At 49.4% G+C, this 15,868-nt stretch overlaps 2 pseudogenes; one reads left to right on the forward strand and one right to left on the reverse strand.

Annotated features, from left to right (window-relative positions):
• Positions 1-4,759, reverse strand: part of LOC146171588 (uncharacterized) — a 28,541-nt pseudogene extending 23,782 nt beyond the window's left edge.
• LOC146171589 (uncharacterized) lies at positions 515-1,955 on the forward strand (annotated as a pseudogene).
• Positions 4,760-15,868: the final 11,109 nt, after the last annotated feature.

Raw genomic sequence — 15,868 nt, forward strand, 5'->3', positions numbered from 1 at the left:
AGAAGTCTTTTGAAACCTACCCTGAGATCATATTCATTGATGCCACATACAAATTACTGGAGACCAGGATGGCCTGCTTTCTAGTGATTATTGAAGATGGGAATGGTTAAAGTGAGGTTGTGGCTGTTGGCCTTTTTGCCACAGAAGATGGTGACACACTTGAATGGTTTTTCAAGGCATTCAAAGAGCTCAACAAGAACTGGGAAAATATCAGGGTAACTATGTCAGATAAGGACCTTAAAGAGTGGCAGGTTGTTACGAAAGCATTTCCCCAATCTTTACTGCACATATGTGCCTTCCATACTCTTCAGACCTTTAGAAGGGAGGTAAGCACACAAAAACTTAAAATTTAAGGGCCGGTTCAGGAGACAGCCCTCGATCTACTTCAGCGCATGGTCTACGCTGAGAGTGAAGAGGAATATGCCCGCTTGTATCAGACACATATATTGTCTTCGCCCCACCTGTAACTGACTACTTCAACTCAAATTGGCATCCCATTCATGAGGAATGGATCATGGGCATCAAGTGGTCATGCGGAAATTTTATGAACGCAGCAAACAATCGTGCAGAGACGATTAATGCAAAGATTAAGAGCATTGTTGACCGGTATAGCTCGCTTGAAAATTTTGTGCGCAGATTTTTCACATTTGTGCACACAACACGAAAAGAGGTGATGCACAAAGCAGCCACGATGCTCCAAAAAAGGCATGTGACTTCAAGTACCGATGAAGCTCACATGCTTTACTGTGAGCTTCTGACCCCATATGCATTCAGGCATGTGGAGCGGCAACTGCACCTCTCATCTAGAGTGTGTGTGAATTCAAATGATGGGGAGATGGCAGAGGTGGTCATCAATGGTGCGGCAAACTCTGCTTCTGCAAATGACTCCTCCTGTGGGTTCAGAAATGCAATGTTGCTTCCATGCTGCCACATTCTTGCAGTAAGGCATCACTTTGGACTGAATAAGTTTGATGGAAGCCTTTGCAGTGATAGGCGGTCGGCAAAACTGTATGTGTAAACTGTAACAGTGCTGTTGGACTGTGAGCAGAATGAAACAGCACCATTGCGTGTTGAAAAACAGAAAGATGCAAGAGTTCTTTCAAGTCACCAAAAATTTAGAAAAGCAGCTGTGATAACAGGAAAGCTTGCGAGCATTGTAGCTGAAGGTTCGATGCCAAAATTTTCAGAGCGAATGGAACTGCTGCAAGATCTGCTTTGCCATTGGATGAATGACCAGGAGGTGCACTTGCAAAGAAAAGGCAAGTGTTCAGAAGCAGCAGGCAGAAAGAACACAAGAAGTGCCTTTGAAGACATCTGTGCAGATAATGATAGTTCTGCAGAGAATGTTCAACCTTCCCTGAAAAGGACAACTGATCAGAAAATGCCCTCTGATGACCTGCTAGTCTCTGATGCAAGCACCTATGACACTGTACCAGTGGGAAATCAGGTGATTTCCACAACTGCCGAAAATTCTACTGCACATGACCTTAATCACAATGACAATCTGGAACACGAAGCTGATTTCAACATGAGAAATGAAAACCTTCCAACAACAAACGAGGCTACTGATGTATCAAGTGATGCGCTAAGTCAAATCAAAGTTGCGCCAGCAATGCGGAAGTGTGGGCGGCCAAAGGGACAAACACTGACCGTAGTTGGGCTGATTAAGAAACGGAAACATGTTGCTGGTGAACGCATGCCCTTTAAGCTCTTGTCAGCAAGATAAAAAAGAAAAATAATTCTGACATGGTTAGTTGGCGAATGTGCTGCAAAAGCTGCAATGCAAGGCAAGGAACTGGGAGAAGCCGACGTTGAGCAACGGCCAGAGTTAGTGCACTGTGGTGTTTTAGACGAAAATGTAGACATAAATGCTGTTAGAGCTCATTTTTCAGATGATGCCTGGCTAGCCGTGACTGATATGTTACAATGTAAACAAAGGCTGCAGCAATGGGAATGTGAAGCATGCAAGACCAATCTTGATATTCACGACTCCATCATGTGTGACTGGTGCTTGTCATGGTACCATTTGCCTTGCGTGCGCCTTAAGAAGCAGCCAAAAGCAAAGGTCTGGCAATGCTCCAGTTGCGAATAGCGCTATTTTCGTTTTTTTTTTTGCGTGCAAAATAAAGAGTAAAAAAATGTATTTGTGCCTTGTCTCTGCAGTAAAAATGAAGGATGTCGCACTTCCTCACACTAGGAAGCCTTTTTTTTTTCCCCTCACAGCCTTCTGGACACATTTAAAGCTATTTCATTTCTGCAAACATATGCAGACACAACAAAGCTACAAGATTGTGGTTTATAGGGTTTAACCTCACGGTTTTTAAGAGCTCGGTTATAGGGCATCAGCTGAACCTCTGCGGCAGAGAAAACCAACAATTGTACATGATGGCCTCAAAACACAGTCCGCTTCCAAAATGCGAGGAATTTTATTTGGCAACCAATGGGGGCTAACTGCCGTAAGAAACTTTCCTTCCACCATGGCTTGTCCCGACTGGTAAGCCTAGCAGTGGATGCCCAGCGAACCTGCCGGCATACTTTCCCGATAGCAATTCTGCCGGCTGCCGGCATTTTCAAGGCGTTGAGTACGATACCGGCTGCCGGCATCTTTACCCCATAATCAGTACTGCCGGCTGCCGACAAAATAGGTCTCAAAAGAATATGCCGGCACTATAGTCACGTGGTCGTAGCCAACCAATGGGGGCTAACTGCCGGCAATTTTTCGGGCGGGCTATTCTGCCGGCTGCCGGCATAATAGGGGCTTCCTTTATTTTTTATTTCAGGCAATAATTTTGGCTTTCCCAAGCCTAAAAACAAAAGTTGGTTCTTTATAACAAAAATTGTTTGTTTTGAAAACCAGATGGCACCAGTAGGCAGAAGTACGACAACTTTGTTTGCATGCAATTAACTAAAAGTGCGGACGTGACAAACTGTGTAATGTTACTCTAAACGCCTTTCTAAAGCTTCCGAAGGTTTTTTTTGAAGAGTTGGGACGTAGACTGCATCTATTTATACTCTACAAAGTATAAAAAAGGCTTGCCTCATTCAAATGCAACCAAACTCAACGTAATAAAATAATAAAGAACGCTGAACATTCCCAGCATCACATACCTCTTCTGTAGGAGTAAAGTTTGCCAGAAGCCGGACCTTGATGAGTTGGTGATAGTTGCAGACTGAACACAGGCGGCTGTCAAACTTGGGCTTAAGAGCTATAGGCGATGAGTCTGGCTCACAGCATGTCGTCGTCGTGAAGTTGAGAGCCTCATCAAACTGTGCAGGAATCGGCTTGTTGTAGTCGCCGTCCTCAAGAAAGAAGTAAAAGTCAAAACTGGACCAGCAGAATGCAGTCAACTGGAGACGTACAAATTAGAAGGAGCAACAACTACATGCATGTACGCAAAGGGTACATCCTCGTGCAAAAGGCGGATTTCGCACTCAAGTTGTAGAGCGCGACGTCAAATTGACGCGGCTTTCACGTGATTACGGAATCGACCAATTGCCAGCGACTCGTAGCATGACTACGCCCCTGAGGTCCCCGTATAGTGCCTAGAATATACTGACTAGTGCTAGTGTGTCGAGCGCGCCGGCTGGGATGGCTCGGATAGCAATGAAAGCCGCCGGCGGCCGCATAGCGGCGCTGTGGTGCGAGAGGGTGCGAGCCGGTTTCTCGCGCACATTGCGCCGCGCTGCTGAGAGTTGGAAAGGGAGCTGCGCGTTGCTTTGGCTCACGTTTAATACTTTGTTTTAGAGCTCTTTCAGGAGCTTAGGATTGATATAACGTTTTAACATGCTAATGTTAATATCGAATTGCTTTGTGCAGATTGCTCGAACTTGAAAGCTCAATCGGTACGTGAGCCACACGCTAACCCGGTAAACGCACATGAGAGCTTTCGCGTTTGGAGGAATTCAAACTCAAAGAATACAAGTCACGAAACACAGATTCGGTTTAATAGAACGAAGGCAGCATGTTTAATCAAAAGTGACATCTGCTTGTAGCTTACGGGGGTCTCGGTTCTGGCAGTCTTGAAGCCATAGGTAGCGTAAGAGGGTTCTAACACAGCTTTCGCCCTCGCTCTTGATCACGTTCTACGTGACGCTGGCGGTAACAAAGGACGTTCCACGTCCGCCGCTATGATTGAGGGTGGCGCTGGTGAACACTCTCAAGGTTCGTATACAGACAACATAAATACCCAAGCAAGTAGCAGGGGGGACAGCGGCCGATCTAGCTCAGTTGGAAGAGCACCGGACGCGATATTCGGAGGTCGTGGGTTCGGTTCCCACCATCGGCACGTTGTTTTTTCTTCTACTTTGTGTTTAATTATCTTTCCCCTAAACAGATTACATTACTAATTTCTGTGATTATCCAAGTAAACATTAAGAAAAGAAACAAAAGCACCATCCCCAACGCTTTCCTTGGCCTCGCCGACTGTTGGCTTCTTTCCTTCATGTATTATAACGAGCACCCTCATTTCCCCTTAATTGATCTGCTTAATGCGAGTGGAAGGCAATGCTGGCATGTTCTTCTCACTTGTCCAGATATCCTAAAAAGTCTTCCAAGAAACGCATGTCTGGGCTACCCGGCTTAAGTGCACGCTTGGTTATCCTGGAGGTCATTACTCGATCGTATCAGGCGATTGATTAGCTTGACGAAGTCTTCTGTTGGTTGCACCCGAGTGTATATAGTCTCCACATGCCGCCGGTGCAAAAAAAGTCCTTTATTAACCTCATCTACAAAAAGTTGGAATGCAAGGTCAACCTTCATCTTTTCAAAGTTATTCGGTCTTCAGCATAAGCTAGGCTGTCATCCACGAAAGGTATCCACATCCATGTAACCGGAATGAGAATTTCCCCAAACGGTGGTTCCTCCGTGGTGGTTCGGTGTCTGCAGTGTAGCCTGGCTGCAACTCTGTTCACCCACAATGCCCGCTTCACTGGAGCCGGAGGAGTCGTTGCAGTCTTGAAAGCCAGCTTCGAGAAAACAGGAGCCCTCGTTGATTTCCGAGCCCGAATCGCCGGGTCCAGTCCCTGCGCCCCGCTTATGGCGTTTACGAGCTGGTTGCTGCTCGCATATATGTTTCTTTCCTTCCTTTTTGGTGCCGTCTTGGGCACAAGGTGTGGAGGGTATAATGTTAACGTTTTGAAAATAACAATGTTAAAATAACCATCTTCTACATGCTTCTGTTTCGCACCCCAGTTATGTAACCCCCCTCACATAATACTCCAATCGGAGCCCGTGAGGTATTTAAATAAAAAAAATAAACAAAAAAACAGCAGAACACAAACCAGGAACCTTTACTAACAGCAGCTAATTAAGGTACATCGCGGCCTGCGATTGCACAAGATTTTGGCGAAGTCACCATTTTTTGAATGAAGAAGCTGACGAAGTTTTTTTTTTTTTTTTTCTCAGATACACAATATGCACGAGACGCTGCCGGTTAATCGCGATGAAGCTGGTTGGTAATGCCGCGCTTACGGTGAAACATGCGCCTAATATATAACTGCATCCATATGACATATGTGTAGCGCAAAAGGACAATCGAGGGACACAGAAAAGGTACACAACACATGTGCTGTCTGTAGCGCCTTGTTACATTTGGGGCGCGAGTGCCGGGGTAGCGTACCGCTGCCAGCTGTCATTACGTGCGGCGCGCGGCCCCTCGGTAGCGTTGGCCTGGCGGCTCCGTGGACGGCGGACGGCATCAATGGTGCCAGCAAAGACGAGGCGTCTTTTAACGAAACAACCTTTACTGTAACATCAGGAAGAAACGGGCAGTGAAGCTGACCCGGAGAGATTACAGACACTCTCACACAGCTGGTGTCTAGCGTCGTGCCAACGGCGCGTCAAAGTAGTCTCTGTCCCAGCGGAGTCGGCCGCTGCTTTTTATAGGTTTTCCCGTTCACATGGTAAGGGTAAACCCACACAGGAAAGGGAGAGCCAAACATGTTGGTTCACGACGAATGACTCAATCGCAGATGGTCCGACCTCATCTCCTCCACCTCCTGCAGACTGGAGAGGGCGACGCACTTTCCCTCGAGCTCCAGGCTTGGCCAGCTTTTGCACACACACGCACGCACACACATTTGGCGCGTGGCAGGAACACGTCGAAACTTGTCCGCGGGAGGAAGCGTTGCGCGGCCGATGAACGGCGCCGAAATGGCCGATCCGCTCGCGGTTCTGCCTGTTGCTATGCGGTGGCCGCGTCAGCTTTCCCACTTTTCGATGGAGAAACGTAACAGCCTGTGTACACTCTTTGCGCTACACACTGCCATGGAGTACCGTTACCGACTCGCCCAGGTTTGCATCCTTGTGAATATAACTGCATGCTCTAAAAATGTTTCTCGCCAACAAAAGCAGTTGCCGTTTACCTTCCGTCATTTCTATCGATGCTTCGTTCCCATTGTACAGAATGCGTACTTACGTAGCATCAGATAGCGCAGTAATACGTACGCTCCTTGTTCTAGCGGTAGCCCCGTTTGCCAAAAAAGCACCGCTTTCTCTTTGGCATTTTTCTCTGCAGTCTAGTGAGAGGCACTGGGGAAACAACAATCGGGAACCGCGCTTCACCACTGGCGACACAATAAAAAAAGAAGGGATACAGGCGAGCACAGAACGCGCGCACAAAACGAGAAAAAAAAACACCGATGCAATCGTCGCCGAGCAGGTAGAAGTGCGGAACGACTCGCATGAGCAAACACCTACACCGTAAATAAACTACTGCACCTTCGTGAAAGCAAAAGACGCGCAGAAGCAGGTTTAACACGCACGCACAACACCAACAGATTGCCGTATTCTGAAGAGAGAAAACTGCGTCGTCTGCTCAGGTGGCACCCTCCTGACAAGCAGCGCCCTCTGCCGCTAACGATTGGCTTTCATTGCAAATAGCGCCATCCTCGCCGACAGGGAAGCGCGGGCGCTCGTCACACTAGCCAGTATATTCTAGGCACTATAGTCCCCGTTCCGCGGTCATGCCTACTGCTACAGATTTGTCGCAACGCTACCCGAGGCCGACGAGGGACCGTCTCCTAAGTTTTTATGAAACGGCGCAGTTAATACGCAGTAAATTAAATTAATAAATATTGTCACGGACAAGAGGGCTAGATGTGACTAAGACGACGGGACGAAGCTCAACAAGCAGGCAAAGTTCCGCGCACAGCACGCGAAACCACTTCGGCGTCCTCTTCTTCTAGGTGTCACCTAAAAACATCTGGGACACCAGGTGGCATTACTCCCCCTCCTAAAAAAACGAAAGCACAGACTGGGCGCGAGCGATGGGCGATGCAAGTCAGTACAGAAAACGAATATAAAACAGAGGCGGTGCCCTACACAACTAAACGAGTACATAGTACACCGCACATTACTGCGTGAAATACGGTTTCATGCGGACAACGTGCACCACCTCGGAGCGTGGTTGTCGACGCGAGGTCTGCACTGTACCCGCTGGAAGGACTTCGTATGTCACTTCTGTGACACGGCGCAGAACCTTGTAAGGTCCAAAGTATCGCGACATCAGTTTTTCAGACAAGCCGGGCCGGCGCACCGGTGTCCACACCCAAACTTGCTCTCCTGGTTGGTATGTGACGTGTCGATGACGGAGGTTGTAGCGACGCGTATCCTTTCCCTGCTGTTGCTGAATGTGGATGCGGGCAAGTTGACGTGCTTCCTCGGCGCGCTGAGCAAACTGCTCAGCGTCTGGGATGAGAGGGTTATCCGTGCAGCACGGAAGCATGGCATCTAACATCGTCTGAACGTCGCGTCCATAGAGCAGGCGAAATGGCGTAAAACGCGTAGTCTCTTGGATGGCAGTGTTGTAGGCATACGTGACGTACGGGAGAATCTCGTCCCAGGTCTTGTGCTGGGAGTCTATGTACATTGCAATCATGTCGGCGATCGTTTTATTGAGTCTCTCCGTGAGGCCATTCGTCTGTGGGTGATAAGCAGTGGTTTTGCGATGGCTCGTGTGACTCAGCTCAAATACGTCGTGCATAAGTTGTGCCGTAAACGCCGTGCCTCGATCGGTGATTACTTGGGACGGTGCGCCATGGCGCAACACGATCTGCTGCATAAAAAACTGGGCGATCTCAGATGACGTGCCACGCTTTACCGCCTTGGTTTGCGCATACCGTGTGAGATAGTCGGTCGCAACTATAATCCATTTGTTACCGACCGATGTCAGCGGAAATGGGCCCAGAAGGTCGATGCCGATTTGGTCAAACGGTGTTCGGGGAGGCGCAATAGGTTGGAGCAAACCCGCTGGCTTGAGAGGTGGCGCCTTTCGACGTTGGCACTCACGACAGCCTCTGACGTAGCGATGAACGGCGTCAGCGAGTTTAGGCCAATAATAGGCTTGACGAACTCGGGCGAGTGTGCGTGTAAAGCCCAAGTGGCCGGAGGTGGGCTCATCATGGCAGGCAAAAAGGATATCGGCACGGAGGTCGGCTGGCACTACGAGGTGGAACGCTCGGTCAACAGTGCTGGAGTTCTGTTTGTATAGAACGCCATTCCGGACACAGAAAGCAGACAGGTTTCGAGCAAATTGCCGAGGGATATCAGCAGCGCGACCCTGCAGGTGGTCAATGACAAGTCGAAGGTCCGGGTCAGCTCGCTGTCGGGTCATTATGTCTGAAGCGCTCACCAGTCCAAGAAAACCGCTCTCATCGTCCGTGCTCTCATCGACTAAACCGACGGGTGCGCGCGACAGCGCGTCAGCATCTTCGTGCTTCTGGCCAGATTTATACACAATGGTGTACTCAAATTCTTGGAGGCGAAGACTCCATCGTGCTAGGCGCCCCGATGGGTCGCGGAGGTTAGCCAGCCAGCACAAGGAATGATGATCGGTGACAACTTTAAACGGGCGGCCGTAGAGGTAAGGCCTAAATTTCATGGTTGCCCACACAACCGCAAGGCATTCCTTTTCTGTAGTGGAGTAGTTTGTCTCGGCGCGGGAGAGCGTGCGGCTGGCATACGCTATTACCTTTTCGACGCCAGCTTGGTGTTGAACGAGTACAGCGCCAAGGCCGATATTGCTGGCGTCGGTGTGGACTTCGGTGTCAGCGTCTTCATGAAAGTGCGCAAGAACAGGGCTTGTTTGCAGTCGGCTGCGCAGCTCCGAAAAAGCCTCTTGTTGCTCGGCGCCCCACACGAACTGTGTATCATCGCGCATGAGGCGAGTCAGGGGGGCGGTAACTTTGGAAAAATCGGCGATGAAGCGGCGGTAGTACGTGCAGAGACCCAGGAAGCGTTTCAAACTTCTCTTGTTTGCAGGACCGGGAAATCTGGCGACAGCAGCAGTCTTGTCGGGGCCTGGCCTAACGCCTGCGGCACTCACAAGGTGACCAAGAAACTTCAACTCTTTGTAGCCAAAGTGGCACTTCTCGGGCTTGAGCGTCAAGTCAGCTGACCGGAGGGCATCTAATACTGCGCGCAGGCGTTCGAGGTGTTCTTCAAAGGTTTCAGAGAATACGACAACGTCGTCGAGATAGACTAAGCAGATTTGCCATTTGAGGCCGGCGAGGAGGGTGTCCATCATGCGCTGAAAAGTTGCCGGCGCTGAACATAGGCCAAAAGGCAGCACTTTGAACTCGTACAGTCCATCTGGGGTGACAAAAGCTGTTTTTTCGCGGTCCCGCTCATCAACCTCAATCTGCCAGTACCCACTCTTCAAGTCAATGGAGGAGAAGTACTGGGCGCGACGAAGCTTGTCGAGCGAATCGTCGATACGGGGCAGCGGGTAGACGTCTTTTTTAGTGATGGCATTCAGCTTTCGATAATCGACACAGAAGCGAAGGGTCCCATCTTTTTTCTTTACCAGCACGACAGGGGATGACCACGGGCTGTTGGATGGTTGTATGACACCATCACAAAGCATCTCCTGAACTTGTGTCTGAATCGCTTCACGTTCCGTCGTTGAGATACGGTACGGCTGCTGGCGGATAGGGCGGGCGTCGTCAGGCGTAATGATGCGGTGCTTCACGAGAGGCGTTTGCCGTACTTTCGATGAGGACACAAAGCAAGGGCTGAACTCTAGTAGGAGGGCACGTAGCTCACGATTCTGTGTGTCCGAGAGATCCGGACTAATATTAAGACGGTCAAGTGGGGGCTGCACAGTGCTAACAGCCCCAAACGTAAAACATTCAGAAACATCCGCTAAGGAGTCAGCAAACGCGATGGCAGTAGCACGAAAAAGATTCCGGGGTTCGTTGGTGAAGTTAGTCACCAGGAGATCAGACCGGCCGTCGCGGAGATGGATGAGGCTGCGCGCTGTACAGATGCCGTGGGTGAGCAAAAGTGACTGGTTGCCTTCCGCGACCGCATGCCCGTCCCGCAGTTCGTCGCAAGTAACAGTCACAAAAACACTGGCGCGCGGCGGAATCGAAACGCTCTCGGCGGAAATTCGAAGGGCGGCGCGGCTTTGGCGATTCTTGACGTCAGTATCAGCAGCTTTCTCGGTTGAAAATGTCACTGTGCGCTTTCGGATATCGATAATAGCTCCATACTCCCGGAGAAAATCAACCCCAAGGATAACGTCACGGGAGCAGTCAGGTATAACGAGGCAGCTTACAATAAACGTGGAGCTGCGAATTTGAACTCGTGCCGTGCACAGGCCACTAGGAGTTACGACATGTCCGCCAGCGGTGCGAATCTGCGTGCCCGACCATGGTGTCATGACTTTTTTTAGAAGCGCTGCTAGCTTCCCGCTTATAATCGAAAAATCCGCGCCAGTGTCCACAATGCGCTAACCTTATGGCCGTCGAGAAGCACGGGTATGTCCAGCGAGAGTCGATTTTCATGCGTAGGAACTGTCGTCGGTGCCGTAAAATCCAGATCGCTCACAGGTCTCTTTTTCAGGGGGTCTTCGTCACGTCGATTGCAAGCGGCCTCGCCCTCGGAGGTCGCTGTCTTTAGTTTTCCCGGTGGGGACTTGGCGAGCGTCGCTGCGCCGTCCAGGATGGCCCGCGCTGCGGCGATGGTCGTCGTGGGGACGTGGATCGTGACTGCCGCTGAGAAGTTGGCGCCATGCGCTGCTGCGCTAAGTAGTCTTCAATCTCCCGGGGTCTTTGGCCTATTGGAGGGCGACGCATGTCGATAGGAAATCCGTGAAGTCCAAGGTGTCGATAGGGGCACTGGCGATAGAGATGACCTGGCTCCCCGCAATGGAAGCACAGGCGCTGGCGATTTGGGGCGCGCCACAGGTCCGCCTTCCGCTGGGGTGGTCGTCGGTTGTCGACGAACGGCTCAGTGTGTGCGGAATACAGTGAGCCTTGATCGGGTGGCGGTAATGGCGCCGAAGCAGTGGCAGGGCGTCGCGCCATATCTGCATAAGTTGGACGCAGGTACTCCGTGGGGAAAGGTTGTGGATCAGCGGACGCTACCGAGGGCTTCAACGCTTGAAGCTCTTCGCGGACAATGCTAGCTACAGAGCCGACCGTCGGCTGTGGAGCACCGAAGAGCTTCTGGATCTCTTCGCGTACAACTGAACGGATGATGTCGCGTAGGCTCGGGGTAGCCCCGAAGGCCGAAAACGGCGCCACAACCGAAGCGGCGACCACCGGCCTGTCGTAAGTGGTAGACCGCTGCTGGAGCATCCTCTCTATTGTGACAGCTTCCGAAAGAAACTCGGCAACCGTCCTTGGTGGATTACGCACGAGGCCAGCGAACAGTTGCTCTTTAATACCGTGCATAAGGTGGCGCACCTTTTTGTCTTCGGTCATGGCCGGGTCAGAACGTCGGAAGAGCCGGGTCATGTCCTCCACATACATGGTCACAGTCTCATTTGGCATCTGTATACGAGACTGTAGAGCCCTTTCTGCGCGTTCTCGCCGATCCGCGCTGGTATAGGTCTCACGAATTCGTCGGCAGAACTCACGCCATGATGTTAGGGCGTCTTCTCGGTTCTCGTACCAAGTACGAGCGCCATCTTCCAGGCTGAAGAAGACATTTCGAAGCTTGGCGGCGTCGTCCCACTGATTAAACGAGGCGACCCGTTCAAATTGGATAAGCCAGTCTTCGACGTCTTCGCTCTGACTGCCGTGGAAGGGCTGAGGCAGTCGTGGATTTTGCAGGGTGTAGTAAGTTGGAGCTCCTTGCATAGCCGGTCGAGAGGCGCCTGCGGTGTTAAACTCCAACAGCCCGTGCTCAGGTGGTAGGCCTAGGTTCCTCCGGCTAGCGCGGTGAACAGGAGTGTCGATTGACACAGGACCTGAATCCTGGGTATGCGGAGGAGTTCGGGACATATACTGGGATCGATACCCTGCGCCGACACCAAAATATGTCACGGACAAGAGGGCTAGATGTGACTAAGACGACGGGACGAAGCTCAACCAGCAGGCAAAGTTCCGCGCACAGCACGCGAAACCACTTCGGCGTCCTCTTCTTCCAGGTGTTACCTAAAAACATCTGGGACACCAGGTGGCAATATTTATTCTGCTGAGGAACTGTATTCACAACTAACTAACATGAAGCATAAGGAGATACGTTTTAGGCTTCGCAATTAAATTTGCTCTTCAGTAACTTTTTGTCTCCGCGAGGGCACGCTGACGGTGTCAAAGAGTGCACATGGCTGCTTGCCAGAAAACAGCTGATTTCTCGGCTAGTTGCTATTTTCCGTGCGTCACCTGAAACCGAGGTCCTGTGCGGATGTCGTGAGCAGCTGGAAAAATCCGATTGAAAACAATGAAGGCTACGAACCTGCAATGATCAGCGTGGTGAAAGCGTTGGGCATGAAAATCGACTAAGCCATCAGCTTACTGAAGAGTGTCAGCGTTGTCAAACAGTGCTTACTATCGATGGCAAGAGCAACGAGTGGGAGGTATGTGGTCTGCTGTTCTGTTTGTTTAAAAGAGAATACAAGAAGATCATGAAGGCTACATTCCTGTGTTTGCCGACAGAGGAACGTTTGTACTTGCAGTAAGGCAGGTGGCAGCTACTATGCAAGAGTTAGCAATTGCAGTGCGGGAAACGAGATCCGACACACGACCCTCCACCACGGACTCCTCATGCAAGCCACGGTGACAGTCACTCCTGTGCTTCGCAGCCAGTTGTCTTCGGCCACATCGGGCTCCGTTCCCGATATTCCGTTGATGTTTTGATGTTGATTGTTTAGTCTCTATAAGGTACAGAAACTGTGATGTTAATGCTTCCTTTGGTGTGTTCAGAGAAAGAAAATACTTTATTCAGAAATTTGATATACTGAACGAGGAGAGGACGAGCTTGTTCAGCCAGGTCTGGACAGGGATGTGCAGTATGTTGTATTTCGCGCAGCAGGCTGTGTTTGTTAGTGGCACATTGTTGAAACGTCAGTGTCTGTTCATGTTGAACGGTATGCCCCCCATCCCCCCCCCCCCCCTTTTTCGACGGGAAAGGCAAACACATCACGCAAGCTTGGTGCGCGATGCCGGAGGCGAGCTGGTGAATCTGCTTAATTTCCCTAGTCTTATAAACAAGGGGCCCACCAGTGAGGTGTGCAGATTACCTCGAAGGCGAAGAATGTGTGCTAGTTTTGAAGTGTCATCATGGAGTCTGTGCAGTGTTTCAAGAAGATTTTCATTTTACACACATTCCTCATTCTATTACCTTTCCATGTTGTGTGCATTATGTACAAACCATTTCAATTGAAAAGCCAGTTTGCACAAAATATGCTTTTTCTGATTATTTGGCGAAAACAACTTGGAAAATAAATTCCAAGGTCAAAAGTAGGTGACAATTATGTAAAGAGGTGCTTATCACATGTTTATGGTGTATGAAAGAGCGCTGAACAAGAATTGAGGGGAGCCTCAGTTTGCAAGCCGAGCCCACATTTCGATTTTGGCTAGCAAACCAAGGTTCCTCCTCAACCCTTGTTTAGTGCTGTTTTGTATTGAGTAGCCATCTTATTTCCCTCGTTCTACCATGTTTATGGTGTAAAATATTTTTGAACGCTCATGTTTTGGCTGCCTCTACTGCCTTAAAGCTGCTCAGCAGTCCCCTTGCAGTTTTACACGTTTTATTAGTGTACATAACATCTGCTCACACATTGCCTTAACAATGTATGTGTGATGCTTATTTTATTTTCACTAGAATTTTGTAATCATTCAGCAATCATTGTGGGCACTGCAGCCTAGTATTTGTACACCATTCTCCTAACAGCTGTTACAGCATTTAGCACTGCGAGCAAGATCTCTAGTAGTATACCATCCAGCTGGCATTTATACCTCTGATATGTAAGCGTTTTACACACTGCACCATGCATACAGTACCTATTTGTATAGGTAGCTTCAATATGTTGAAAGGGAGCGGCTTCTTTGAGCCCAATAATTATTCTGCAATATACATGCCAAAGTTGTATGGTCATTGTACATCAAGGTAAGTGTGCTGGTATGTATGATGTCTCTTTCTCAATAAAAACACTCGAGTGAAATACAGCGGCCAAGAAATAAGTGCTTCTACTGAGTATATGTGGCAGTAAAAAATCTTTGGTGCCATTTTCTGACTCCAATAAGCATCATGGATATTTATTACCTTGCTGTAACGCTACGCTTTTCGGTTTAAGCATGTTTACCACACAGCTAGTGACCACAGCCAACTGTGCCAGGCTGCAAGGTGATAGCAGAGAAGGGACAGCAAGTTGGGTCTGGGATGACTTGGCATTGGTGTAAGCAGCCATGACTCCAGTTGGTAGTCACTGTCTCCTGCATAACCAAACAATGACATCCACTTAAGTCCGCCTTTTGCATGTTCTAGTATACAATCAAAGATCCATACCAACTAGCCCACAGTGAGGTGGTAAACATTCACAGGAATGTTGGCAACGTGTCACAGGGCTGTCCAAGCAAGCATCATTGTAAGGATAGCCTTGTAGCTTCACAGTGATATAAACAAAAATGTGTTAAGATTACCTGCACAACACAATTAAGCGCTACGGTTTCTTAGGCAGTAAAGAGATTTCAAACATTGAATATTTGGTTCCTGGTGCCATAACACTAAATTTTACATTAACAAGCATTCATATGCATAACTAGTCCGTCTTATGCATGCAGCTTCAGCTAATTCAGACAATCGATCACTCGCCGAAATACAAGTCAGCTTCTCTGTAAGGCTCGTAATCCAACCAAAAGGTCTCGTTATCACACAACACTCTTCTAGTTCTTGCTGAAATGAAAAGAAGCAGGCGCATTTTGCAGCGTACTCACACCTTCGAGTAGCGAACGCGTCGTAGGGAGGGAGCGTAACGAATGGGGGCAAGGCACTACAATCCCCTTCGTCCTGTATTTTGAGGTATATACAGGTATTGAACTTTCGTCAGGTGTCGCTGGGTAATCTCGAAGACAACAGCTGGAAAGAAACGAGATCTTTCCTCTGTTCGTTTTTTAACATTGCGAGGGGGAACGAGTCCTTTTGGTTAGAAAACAAGACTTGCAGAGAAGCCAACTTACAGCAAGTGGTCGATTGCACATATTAATGCATATAATCAATATCGTTCGATAACCGACGCGGGTTTTTTACAGCTTACCCAAGAAAAAGTCGCAGGCGTTTAGCAGGCCTTCGTTCACCTTTCGGCGTGCAGGAGTACCGCTAGACGAACGCGTTGTTTGGAGTCCTTGGTCCCACGGGGCAACGAGGGTCAAAAGTGCGTATGTTAGCGTCGCAGATCTGTAATAAAATAGGCACAATACAAGTTTACAATGACGTTTCGAAGTCGTAGCGAAACACACACAGTCAAAACCAACATTTACTCACTACTGTGATGTTCACAACGTAGAACCCCTTGCCTAGCGACTTCTTTCCATATCGCACCGCGGCGCCTTGACGACAATCAGCGTTCCGCCCGATGGCTTCCGCTAACAGCGCACGCACCTGCTGATCAATGCCTATGCGATGCAAACGATGTTACGTTCC

This window comes from Amblyomma maculatum, unplaced genomic scaffold (assembly GCF_055883805.1).
Source record: "Amblyomma maculatum isolate TAMU_Amacu unplaced genomic scaffold, ASM5588380v1 scaffold_19, whole genome shotgun sequence".
Classification (NCBI taxonomy): Eukaryota; Metazoa; Arthropoda; class Arachnida; order Ixodida; family Ixodidae; genus Amblyomma; species Amblyomma maculatum.